Source organism: Canis lupus, chromosome 28 (genome assembly GCF_003254725.2).
Source record: "Canis lupus dingo isolate Sandy chromosome 28, ASM325472v2, whole genome shotgun sequence".
Lineage (NCBI taxonomy): Eukaryota > Metazoa > Chordata > Mammalia > Carnivora > Canidae > Canis > Canis lupus.
The window spans coordinates 12,390,040-12,401,881 of NC_064270.1; the positions used below are offsets into that span (position 1 = coordinate 12,390,040).

The window sequence follows — 11,842 nt, forward strand, 5'->3', positions numbered from 1 at the left end:
GCTCCGCATCATGCCCATCAGGGAAATACAAACCAAAACCACAGTGAGATACCACCTCACACCAGTGAGAATGGGGGAAATTAACAAGACAGGAAACAACAAATGTTGGAGAGGATGTGGAGAAAGGCGAACCCTCTTGCACTGTTGGTGGGAATGTGAACTGGTATAGCCACTCTGGAAAACTGTGTGGAGGTTCCTCAAAGAGTTAAAAATAGATCTGCCCTACGACCCAGCAATTGCACTGCTGGGGATTTACCCCAAAGATACAGATGCAGTGAAATGCCGGGACACCTGCACCCCAATGTTTATAGCAACAATGTCCACAATAGCCAAACTGTGGAAGGAGCCTCAGTGTCCATCGAAAGATGAATGGATAAAGAAGATGTGGTATATGTATACAATAGAATATTACTCAGCCATTAGAAACGACAAATACCCACCATTTGCTTCGACATGGAGGGACCTGGAAGGTATTATGCTGAGTGAAATAAGTCAATTGGAAAAGGACAAACATTCTATGGTCTCATTCATTTGGAGAATGTGAAAATTAGTGAAAGGGAATAAAGGGAAAGGAGAGAAAATGAGTGAAAATACCGGTGAGAGTGACAAAACATGAGAGACACCTAACTCTGGGAAATGAACAAGGGGTAGTGGAAGGGGAGGTGGGCAGGGGGTTGGGGTGACTGGGGATGGGCACTGGGGGGCACTTGGTGGGATGAGCACTGGGTGTTATGCTGTATGTTGGCAAATTGAACTCCAATAATTTTTTTTTTTTTAAGAAAGGACTGCTTTTGCTGTATCCCAAAGATTTTTGAACGGTTGTATCTTCATTTTCTTTAGTTTCCATGAATCTTTTAAATTCTTATCTAATTTCCTGGTTGACCCATTCATCTTTTAGTAGGATGCTCTTTAACATCCATGTGTTTGAATTTTTTCCAAATTTCTTTTTGTGATTGAGTTCTAGTTTCAAAGCATTGTGGTCTGAAAATATGTAGGGGACAATCCCAATCTTTTGGTAAGAGTTGAGACCTGATTTGTGACCCAATATGTGGTCTATTCTGGAGAAAGTTTCATGTGCACTTGAGAAGAACGTGTATTCAGTTGTGTTTGGATGGAAAGTTCTGTATATATACCAAATCTATTTGGTCCAGTGTATCATTTAAAGCCCTTGTTTCTTTGGTGTTGCTATGCTTAGAATATCTGTCATTTGCATAAAGTGCTGTGTTGAAATCTCCTACTATTAGTGTATTAGTATCTAAGTATCTCTTTACTTTGGTTATTAATTGAATGATATACCTGGCAGCTCCCACATTATGGGCATAAATATTCATGATTGTTAGGTCTTCTTGTTGGATAGGCCCTTTAATTATGATATAGTGTCCCTCTTCATCTCTTACTACAGTATTTGGTATAAACTCTAATTTATCTGATATGAGGATTGCTACCCCAGCTTTCTTTTGAGGACCACTTGAATGATAAATGGTTCTCCACCCCTTCACTTTCAGGCTGGAGGTGTCCTCAGGTCTAAAATGAGTTCTTTAAAAAAAAATGAGTCTCTTATAGACAGCATATAGATGGGTCTTGCTTTTTTATCCAGTCCGATACCCTGTGTGTTTTGATGGGATCATTTAGCCCATTCACATAGTAACTATTGAATAGTACCTATTGAAAGATATGAATTAGTGTCATCATATTACCTATTCAGTTCCTGTTTTTGTGGATTATTTCTTTGGGTTCCCTCTTTCTTTTACAGGGTTCCCCTTAATATTTCTTGCAGAGCTGGTTTGGTGGTCACATATTCTTTCAGTTTCTGCCTATCCTGGAAGCTCTTTATCTCTCCTATTCTGAATGACAGCCTTGCTGGATAAAGTATTCTTGGCTGCATGTTTTTCTCATTTAGTAACCTGTATATATCACGTAGCCCTTTCTGGCCTGCCAGGTCTCTGTGGAGAAGTCTGCTGTTAATCTGATATTTCTCCCCATGTAAGTTAAGAAACTCTTGTCTTGCAGTGCTTTAAGAATTTTATCTTTATCTTTGAAATTTGCAAGTTTCACTATTAAATGTCAAGGTGTTGATGGTTTTATTGATTTTTTTGGGGGGGGTCCTTTCTATCTCTTGGATCTGAATGCCTGTTTCCTTCCCCAGATTTGGAAAATTCTCAGCTATGATTTGTTCAAATACACTTTGTGGTCCTCTCTCTTTCTCTCAATCTCTGTCTCACAGCCTCTTCTGGAATCACAATTAGATGTATATTCTTCCTTCTCAAGCTATCATTTATTTCCCTAAGCCTTTCATCATGGTCTCTTGTTTTTCTCTTTTTTCCTCAGCTTCCTTCCTTACCATCAACTTGTCTTCTATGTCACTCACTCTCTCTTCCACCTCATTAACCCTAGCAGTTAGAACATCCAATTTTGATTGCATCTCATTTAATCTATTATTAATTTGGCCTGATTAGATCTCAATTCTGCAGTAACAAAGTCTCTTGAGTCCTTTATGCTTTTTTCCAGAGCCACCAGTAGCTTTATAATTGTGCTTCTGAATTGAATTTCTGAAATCATATTGCAAATCCAAATTCTATAACTTTGTGGCAGAGAGCACTGTTTCTGGTTCTTTCTTTTGTGGTGAATTCTTCCTTCTAGTCATTTTGTCTAGTGCAGAGTGGCTGTATGAGTAGGCTGAGTCAAAAATATCAACCATGACCTGAGTAAAATACACCCTAGGTGATTCTAAAGAGGTCAGAGGCCAGAAAATAAAATATAAAGAAGAACAGAACAAAATAAAGCAAAAGGACCACTAAAGTGAAAACAAATTTTAAAACAGAGTAGTAAAAATAAAAAGCCAAAAACAAAGAAGAAGAAAAAAGTAAAGAAAAGAGGAAAAGAGAAAAAAAAGGGTGGGGATGGTGAGGAAGCAATAGCAGAGAGAGAATGTAATCTACCTGAGGGGGTCCTAGAGGGTTATTCTTTTGGTTCTGAGTGTATTTTGTTCTGTATGTTAGAAGATGCTCAATCCCAAATTTATATAAACCAGCAATGCTTATATAAAGCCCCAACATTGACCACCAAAACATAAACAAGATAAAAGAGGAGGGCAGAATGGGAAGGAAGAGATAATACAATCTTACAGAATGAACCAACACAGTGTTCCACTTGGTTCTGGGTGAATACTGGTCATGTTTTAGAAGGTACTAACTTCCACCACTGTAAAACAAAATGAGGCAGAAAAAAACAAAAAACAAAAACCCATATTCTGTATATCTACCAAAATTAAATTGAATACGTTGAAGGGAATCCAGAAGTGAAAAATATATCTAAGACATGTAATTGTAGAAATATGAAAGTCAAAAAGGAAAAAAAACTAAAAGTGAAGAGCTGATAAAATACTGTAGTTAAGGTGGGAAAAGAGAAAAAAATATTGAAAATTTTTAGCCGGATATAAAAATGAATAGAAATGGGAAAAAAAAAAAAAAAGGACCCTCTAGTTCTATATACTATTTTCCCTCAGTCCTGGAGCTTTCCAGCACTGCTTGGCCAATCACTTGCTTTTCCCTTGTACTTCCAGCAGTTCTTCTGTGGGGGGTAGGGAGGGTCTGCTGTGCTGATTCTCAGGTGTCTGTGCCTGGGCAGAAATGCCCCACCCCTTGCCAGGTGCTGGGCTCTGTGTGAGCTGTTTATCCTGTGAGAACTTTGTTCCTTCTTCCAGGCACAAGGTAAAAGAGGAAAAACAACAATGGCAGTAGCCAGATTTCCATCTCTGGAGGTGAACTCCCTGTGAGTAACTAACCACAGTCTCCCAGTCCTCACTGGTCTAGATGCTCCTGGGGGCAGGCCCAGGTACACTGATCTGCACAGCTTGCAGGGCACCCAGTAGCAGGAGAGTTCTTACTTTCCTATGCCCTCCTCGCTTACACTTGTCCCAGGGGGAACACAGGATCACTGGCTTTGTCTGCTTGGGCGCCCTGGGATCAGGGACCCTGTGCCGCTGGACCTGTGCTTCTGGGGACCACCTCTCCCAAAGGGAACAGGGTACAGCCACCTGCATCCGGAGCCAGCCCACCTAACCAATTGGCTTCTCCCAAATGCCCTGGAGGGCTGCAGCGCTCCAGCCCTTTACCAATATTGGACCTCGGTTTATGATGAGCTTTCCCCCAGGCACCCCTCCTCTTTTAGTGACTCTGGGAATCTTGAGGCTTCACTGCCCCTCCTGCAATTCTGCCCAATTTCCCTGCTAAGCACTTTTCGTCAGAGAAAACTCTGGTGTGGATTTTTAAAGTTCACACTTCTTCAGGGCTGGGCTTTTGTACCCCAGAGGCTTTCGCAGCTCTGCTTTAGCCTGGCTACGTGCAGTTCCCCTCCCCTACTTACTTACTTACTTTTTTTTTTTTTTTTTTGCCTTCCTATCTTGTTAGAAGCAAAAACTTTTCTCTCTGTAGCATTCCAGCTGTTCTCTCTTTAAATCTCAGGTTGAATTTGCAGGTGTTCAGGATGTTTTTGAAAGTTATCTAGGTAAGTTTGTGGGGCCAGTTGAGTTGAGGACCTCTACTCTTCCCGCATCTTGCCAGAAGCCAAGACTCAAAGTATTAAAAAAAAATGTATTTGGAGGAGCACCTGGGTGCCTCAGTCTGTTAAGCTTCTGCTTTTAGTTCAGGTCATGATCCCGGGGTCCTGGGATCAAGTCCCACATTGGGCTCCCTGCTTCTCCATCTCCCTCTGCTCCTCACCCCTGCTCACACAGTCTCTCTCTCTCTCTCATAAATAATTAAAATCTTTTTTAAAAATTTCTTTTGAATGACACTGTCATGACAATTAGTACCCAGTTGAGCCAAACAGTATAAATATAATTTATATAGATATTAAACACAGGAAAAATTTTGGCATCATATATCTTAGTGAGATGAAATGTGGCTTTTACTTTATATTTATGCACTTAGTAATAGTATTAGTCAATGTATAAAATCAATCACTTCCCTTTTTTAAATTTATGTTTAAATATAAACTCTGAGAAAGTTTGTTTACAAAAAAAAGTAAACGGGAATAGTAATCATTTTCTTATGGCAATATGACCTCTTTGATCTCCTCTAGAGTTATATACCAAATCGCAGTGATCTCTTATTAAATATTACTTTTAATTATCTATCAATTAAGAACTATAGTAGGTGTTCCTTCAGTTTTGTAGAAAAAAACTGGTAAACAATAAAAAAAAAACTGGTAAACACCTAAATTATAAAAATATTTGTGGTACAATGATTTGGGCCATTCACTTTCTTAAGATTGGCACCAATTTTCCTTCTATGCACCATAGTAAGATTAGGAATGGATGAGAAATTTGCAAAAGAAACCGATTATATTGAATTATAGTTATAATTTTTTTAAATTAGTGACATAGCATCAAATGTATCAATGTTAATTCATTGAATAAAAGATCAAGTGGCAAATCAAAATTTCACAGTAGTGAGCACGACTATTTCTAAACACTCACGATGTGAACGTCAACATCTGAGATTTCTATGGTCAAATGTACAAGTACTGTTACCATTTCTTTCTTTTTTCTTTTTTTTGGGGGGGGGGTTGTTTTTGTTTTTGTTTTTTGGTAAAGATTTTATTTATTTATTCATGAGAGACACACAGAGAGGCAGAGACAGAAGCAGGCTCCCTGCGGGGAGCCTGATGTGGGACTCAATCCCACGGCCCCTGGATCACAACCTGAACCTAAGGCAGATGCTCAACCACTGAGCCACCCAGGCGCCCCTACTGCATGATTTCTACTGATGACATTGTCACAGGTACTGCTAATATTTCCATGGTTTAGTTTCATAACTGATGAAAATGCAAAACTTGATTCAGAGGTGTAACAAAATAAGTGATTTTCCTTCCATCCTAGCTTATGAATCACCAAAATCCTAGAGTTAAGAACCCCTGGCTTAATGGAAGTAAGAAGGGAACAATGAGGAGAGGAAATACAAGACATACACATACCTAAACCTCTAGACTCGGGCTCAGCAAATAAACTCGGATGTTCACTCCAGTGCTATCGTTATTTCTAAGGAGATTTTATATCCACACTTTGTAACTAGGTTGGTCAGCGGAGTGCTATCCACCCTCTCCTCCTCAGTCCCAGAGCCACCGATTAACAGGAGTCCATATCTCCTCGGGATACCCCCCTCCTCCGTTAGTCCCTCTAGGAGTCTTCAAAGGCGGGGGGTGCTCACCTGTCTCCTGGCTGCCACCTGCTGCCCTCGGATCTCGACCCAGGGCCCTCAGGCGGCGGCCAGATGTCAGGTCCGTCGGCCTCCTCTGTCCACGGACCCGAGGGCTCTTCTCCATCGCTGGCCGCGAAAAATAATCCCCTCCCGGGTCCCTCTTTTTCTGGAAGCAGAGCTTTCTCGCGTTTGCCAATCCTGGTTTTCCCGCCGAAGTGCCGCCTCGGCCCCGCCCCGCCCCCCCCCCCCCCCCGGGCACACGACGATTCCCGAGGGCCGCGGGTGGGCTCTTGCCCTCGCGAGCATCTTTCCTCGCAGGAACTCCAGCCAGGCGGCCCCCATTCTCCCACGGGCTCTGTCCAGGCCAGTCCGGTGTTCAGGGCCCCACGGAAAGACAAGCCCAGAGGGTGAACACGCGTTGGAAGGTCAGTGCCCATTCGAAGACCTAAAAAATTCCTGAACTTTCGACGACCCCTGGGAAGCTGTCAAACGCGACCACTCGGGGCCGGGGAGGCGGTATCGCGATAACCTCTTAGTGGACGAAGTATCGCGATATTGCCCGCTGTGAGGCGGGTCCTGGCTGGAGAGGTAGCCCCCCCCCCGCCCTGGGCTCACAGACGCCCCCTAGGGGAGGTGTGGCTCCACTGAGCCAAAATACCGTTCTGCCCGCGAAAGGGCCACTGAGGCAAAAGCTCTAAGAGTAAAGCATACCTGCCTCCTCCCACTGCAGCTCTGGCCTGGTCTCTGTTTCTCCTGAGCATCTCTCTGCCTTTCAGTTCTTTCGAGGCTGTGCTTTGAATCGCCCCCATAAGAGATCCAAACAGGAAAATAAGTCTAGTATTACCTTCCCAACCCCCAGAATTAAGTATCTAACAATGTCCAGAATAGGAGAATACATTATTAAGGAATTGTCTGTCTTCTGTTCGTTTATACAACAAATATGTTTCCAGTGCCTACTATGCAGTAAGCCTTGGAGATGTAATTATCCGTAGGAAAATCACAGTTCTTGAAATCACAGAATCTAAATTCCTGCCAAGGAAGTAAATAAATTTGCCGTTATAATATAAGGAAGAAGTTATATGTCAAGGGAAGAAAAGGAATTTAAAGGAATATAAGGCAAGATCTTCTGACCCAGACTTGGGGAATTATGTAAAGCTGTATGTAAGACACCGAAACTTCTAAGCTGAGATCTGAAAGATAAAATAAGGGAGTTTTCCAAGCCTAAACAATGACCAGAGAAAGTTCCAAGCAGAGGCAAGAGCATGTAGCAAAACCTAAAGATAAGAGCATAGTTCCTGGGAGACAATGAAAGAGATTCATTATGGCTCACTGCTGGGACAATGCAGGGAAGCAATTAAGAATATTATTACTTGGAAATCAATTATCTGGGTTCAAATTTCAGCTCTGTCATTTAGCACCATGGAGAAGCAGAATGATGAAGCAGAGAGAAGGCTGCCCACGAAGGACTTTGATAAGCAATGTTAAAGGATTTTTACTTTATCCGAAAACCAATAGAGAACCATTGGAGGCAGGGGATTGGTGTAAACAATTTCTGTTTTAGAAATATTGATCTCTTCCCAGACAAAATCTGAAAGAATTCATCACCACTGGACCTTCCTTTTAAGAACTGCTAAAGGGAGCTCTTTAAACTGAAACAAAGATTTACAAATTAATAATCAGAAAACATATGAAAGTTTAAAATTTCTGGTAAAGGTAAATATATAGTCACATTTACAATACTCTAATACTGGAATGATGGTGTGGAAATTGCTTTGTACGCTAGTGTAAAGACTAAAACACAAAAGTGTTAAAAAGAACAATACCTATAGCTAAATATTCTTTTAGTGGCTGTCCAATAGGAAAAGTTGTACTGCAACATTCATAATATAAAATATGTGTGTGGGAGGGCAAGTAAATATGTAGCCCTTATTTTATGCAATTTAATTTAAATTGTTATTCATTTAATATAGACCATTATAAGATGTATCATGAAAGTCTCATAGTAAGCACAAAGCAAAACCTATAGTAGCTACACTAAAAATAAAGAGAAAAGAATCAAAGCACACTACTACTACTACAAAAAAAAAATCACAAAGGAAGACAGTAAGGGAGGAAAAAGGGAACAAAGAAATTACAAAACAAGCAGGAAACTGACAAAATGGCAATAATAAGTTCTTATCTATCCATAATTTTTCTAAATGTAAGGGGATTAAATTCTTCAATCAAATGACATAGAAAGAGGCTGAATGGGTGAAACAAACAGACCTAACTGTATGCTGCCTACAAAAGACTCACTTTAGTTTTAAGGACAAATATAGGCTGAAGGTGAAGGAGTAGAAAAATATATGCCAGGGCAGCCCCGGTGGCGCAGCAGTTTAGCGCCGCCTGCAGCCCGAGGTGTGATCTTGGGGACCAGGGATCAAGTCTCACATCCGGCTCCCTGCATGGAGCCTGCTTCTCCCTCTGCCTGTGTCCCTGCCAATCTGTGTGTGTGTGTGTGTGTGTGTGTGTGTGTGTGTCTCATGAATAAATAAATAAAATCTTAAAAAAAAAAAGAAAGAAAGAAAAATATATGCCATGCAAACAGAAACTAAAAGAGAGGAGGGGTAGCTATACAAAGGAGGGGGGGAAAAAAAAAACAAAGGAGGGGGGAGGGGGGAGGGGAGAGGGGGAGGGGGGAGGGGGGAGGGGGAGGGGGAGGGGGTAGTAGGGGGTAGTGGTGAAGGAAGTGGAGAAAGGTGGTCAAACAGTACAAATTTCCAGTCACAAGATAAGTACTAGGGATGTAATGTACAGCATGATGATTGTAGTTAACACTGCTATATGACATATATAAAAGTTGTTGAGAGTACATCCTAGGAGAGCTCATCACAAAGAAAAGAATTATATTTTCTTTTCCTTTTTATTTTTTCTAATTTCTCTTTTTAATAAATCTATATGAGATAATGGATGTTAACTAAACTTATTGCAGTAACAATCTCACAATATATGTAAGTCAAACCATTATACTATACACTCTAGACTTATACAGTGATTTATTTCAATTATATCTTTTTTTAAAAAAAGATTCTATTTATTTATTCATGAAAGACACACAGAGAGAGGCAGAGACATAGGAAGAGAAAGGAAAAGCAGGTTCCATGCAGAGCCCAATGCAGGACTCAATCCTGGGACTCCAGTATCACATCCTGAGCCAAAGGCAGATGTTCAACTGCTGAGCCATCCAGGCATCCTTGTCAATTATATCTTAATAAAATTGAAAAAAAAAACCTTGAAAAATAATTTCAATGATATTTTTCACAGAAATAGAAAAAACAATCTGAAAACTAATATGGAACCACAAGAGATCGCAAATAACTGAACTATCTTGAAGAAAACAAAGCTGAAGGCATCATACTCCCTGATTTCAAAGAATATTACAAAAATACAGTGACTAAAACAGTATAGTATTGGCATAAAAATAGGCCTATACACAAATGGAACAGAATGGAAAGCCCAGAAATAAATCTACACATATATTGTCAACTATTCTTTAATAATGCACAATGGGGAGAGGACAGTCTCTTCAATAAATGGTGCTAAGGAAACTGGATATCCACATGCAAAAGAATGAACCTGGATCTCTCTATCTTGCAACACTTACAAAAAAAAAAAAAAAAAAAAAAAAAGCTCAAAGTGGATTAAAGAGTTAAGAAAGACCTAAAACCATAAATTTTCTAGAAGAAAACATAGGGGGAAAGCTTCTTGATACTGTATTGGCAATGATTTTTTTGGATATGATGCGAAAAGCATAGACGACAAAAGCTAAGATAAATAAGTGAGACTACATCAAACTGAAAGTTTCTGTACTGTAAAGAAAATAATAAAATGAAAAGGCCACCTACATCATGAGAGGAAATATTTATAAATTATACATCTGATAAAAAGTTAATATTAAAAAAGTTAATATTCAAAACATATACGGAATTCATACAACTCAGTAGTAGAAAAACAATCCAGCTCAAAAATGGGCAAAGAACCTGAATGGACATTTTTCCAAAGAAGATGTACAAATAGCCAATAGGTACATGAGAAGGTGTTCAACATCACTAATCATCAAGGAAATGAAAATCAAAACCATGAGATATCACCTAATATCTGTTAGAATGACAATTATCAAAAAGAAAAGAGATGGTAGAAACGACAAATACCATTTTCTTCGACGTGGATGGAACTGGAAGGTATTATGATGAGTGAAATAAGTCAATCGGAGAAGGACAAACATTATATGTTCTCATTCATTTGGGGAATATAAAAAATAGTGAAAGGGAATAAAGGGGAAAGGAGAAAAAATGAGTGGGAAATACCAGAAAGGGAGACAGACCATGAGAGACTCCTAACTCTGGGAAACGAACAAGGGGTGGTGGAAAGGGAGGTGAGCGGGGGATGGGAGTGACTGGGTGACAGGCACTGAGGGGGGCACTTGATGGGATGAGCACTGGGTGTTATGCTGTATGTTGGCAAATTGAACTCCAATTAAAAAATATGTAAAAAATAAATAAATAAACAAATAAATAAATCATTGAAGTGAAAAAAAATAAAAATAAAATAAAAATAAAAATTTAACAGAAGAAAAAGAGAAGAGATAAGTTTTGGAGAAGATGTGGAGAAAGGGGAACCTTTACACACTGTTATTGGAAATATAAATTAGTATAGTCATTCTGGAAAACAGTATGGAGGTTTTTCAGAAAGAGAGAGAGAGAGAACAACCATATCCAGCAATCCTACTTCCAGGTATTTATCTGAAGAAAACAAAAATATTAATTTGAAAATATATATGCACCCCATGCTCATTGCAGCATTATTCACAATAACCAAAATACAGAAACAACTTAAATATCCAGATGAATGGATAAAGAAAATGTGATAAATACACACACACACACACACACACACACACTGGATTTCCACCTTTATTATTACACCTTTAAAAAAAAAAGGAAATTCTTCCATTTGCAACAGCGTAGGTGAACCTGGAGTACATTATGCTAAGTAAAATAAACCATATAGAGAGAGACAAATACTGTATGATCTCACTTATATGTGAACATTTTTTTTTTTAAAGTCAATCTCATAGAAACAATAGGATTGTGGTTTCCACGGGCTAGGGAAAAGAAGAAATGGGGAGATGTAGCTCAAACTCTCAATTATAAAATGAACGATTTCTGAATATCTAATGTACAGTATGGTTACTATAGTTAATAATATAATAGTGTATACTTGAAATTGGCTGAAGGTAAATTCACAGTGTTCTCATCACACACACAAATAAAAGAGTTAACTATGTGAGATGACAGACATGTCAATCAACGTGTTCCTGATGATCATTTCACAATGTATATGTATATCAAATCATCACTTGTGCAGTTTAAATATATACAGTTTTATGTCAATTATTCTCAATAAAGCTGGAAAAAATACAAGGAACTCTTAAATGTTAACAGTAAGAAAACAACCAGATTTTTAAAATGTGCCAAAGATTTAAATGGATCCCTCGCCACAGAAAATATACAATTGGCAAGTAAGTATATGAAAAGATGCTCCACATCATGCCTGTTCAGGGAAATGCAAATTAAAGCCACAATGAGGGCAGCCCAGGAGGC

The 11,842-nt window shown here is 39.3% G+C and overlaps 1 long non-coding RNA gene across 1 annotated transcript; it reads left to right on the plus strand.

Annotated features, from left to right (window-relative positions):
* The first annotated feature begins 3,701 nt into the window (after nt 1-3,701).
* Nucleotides 3,702-6,000, plus strand: LOC118352650 (uncharacterized). Its single transcript, XR_004810111.1, has 3 exons — nt 3,702-3,771; nt 4,464-4,506; nt 5,882-6,000. It is a non-coding gene; the product is annotated as an uncharacterized LOC118352650 (long non-coding RNA).
* The last annotated feature ends 5,842 nt before the right edge of the window (nt 6,001-11,842 follow it).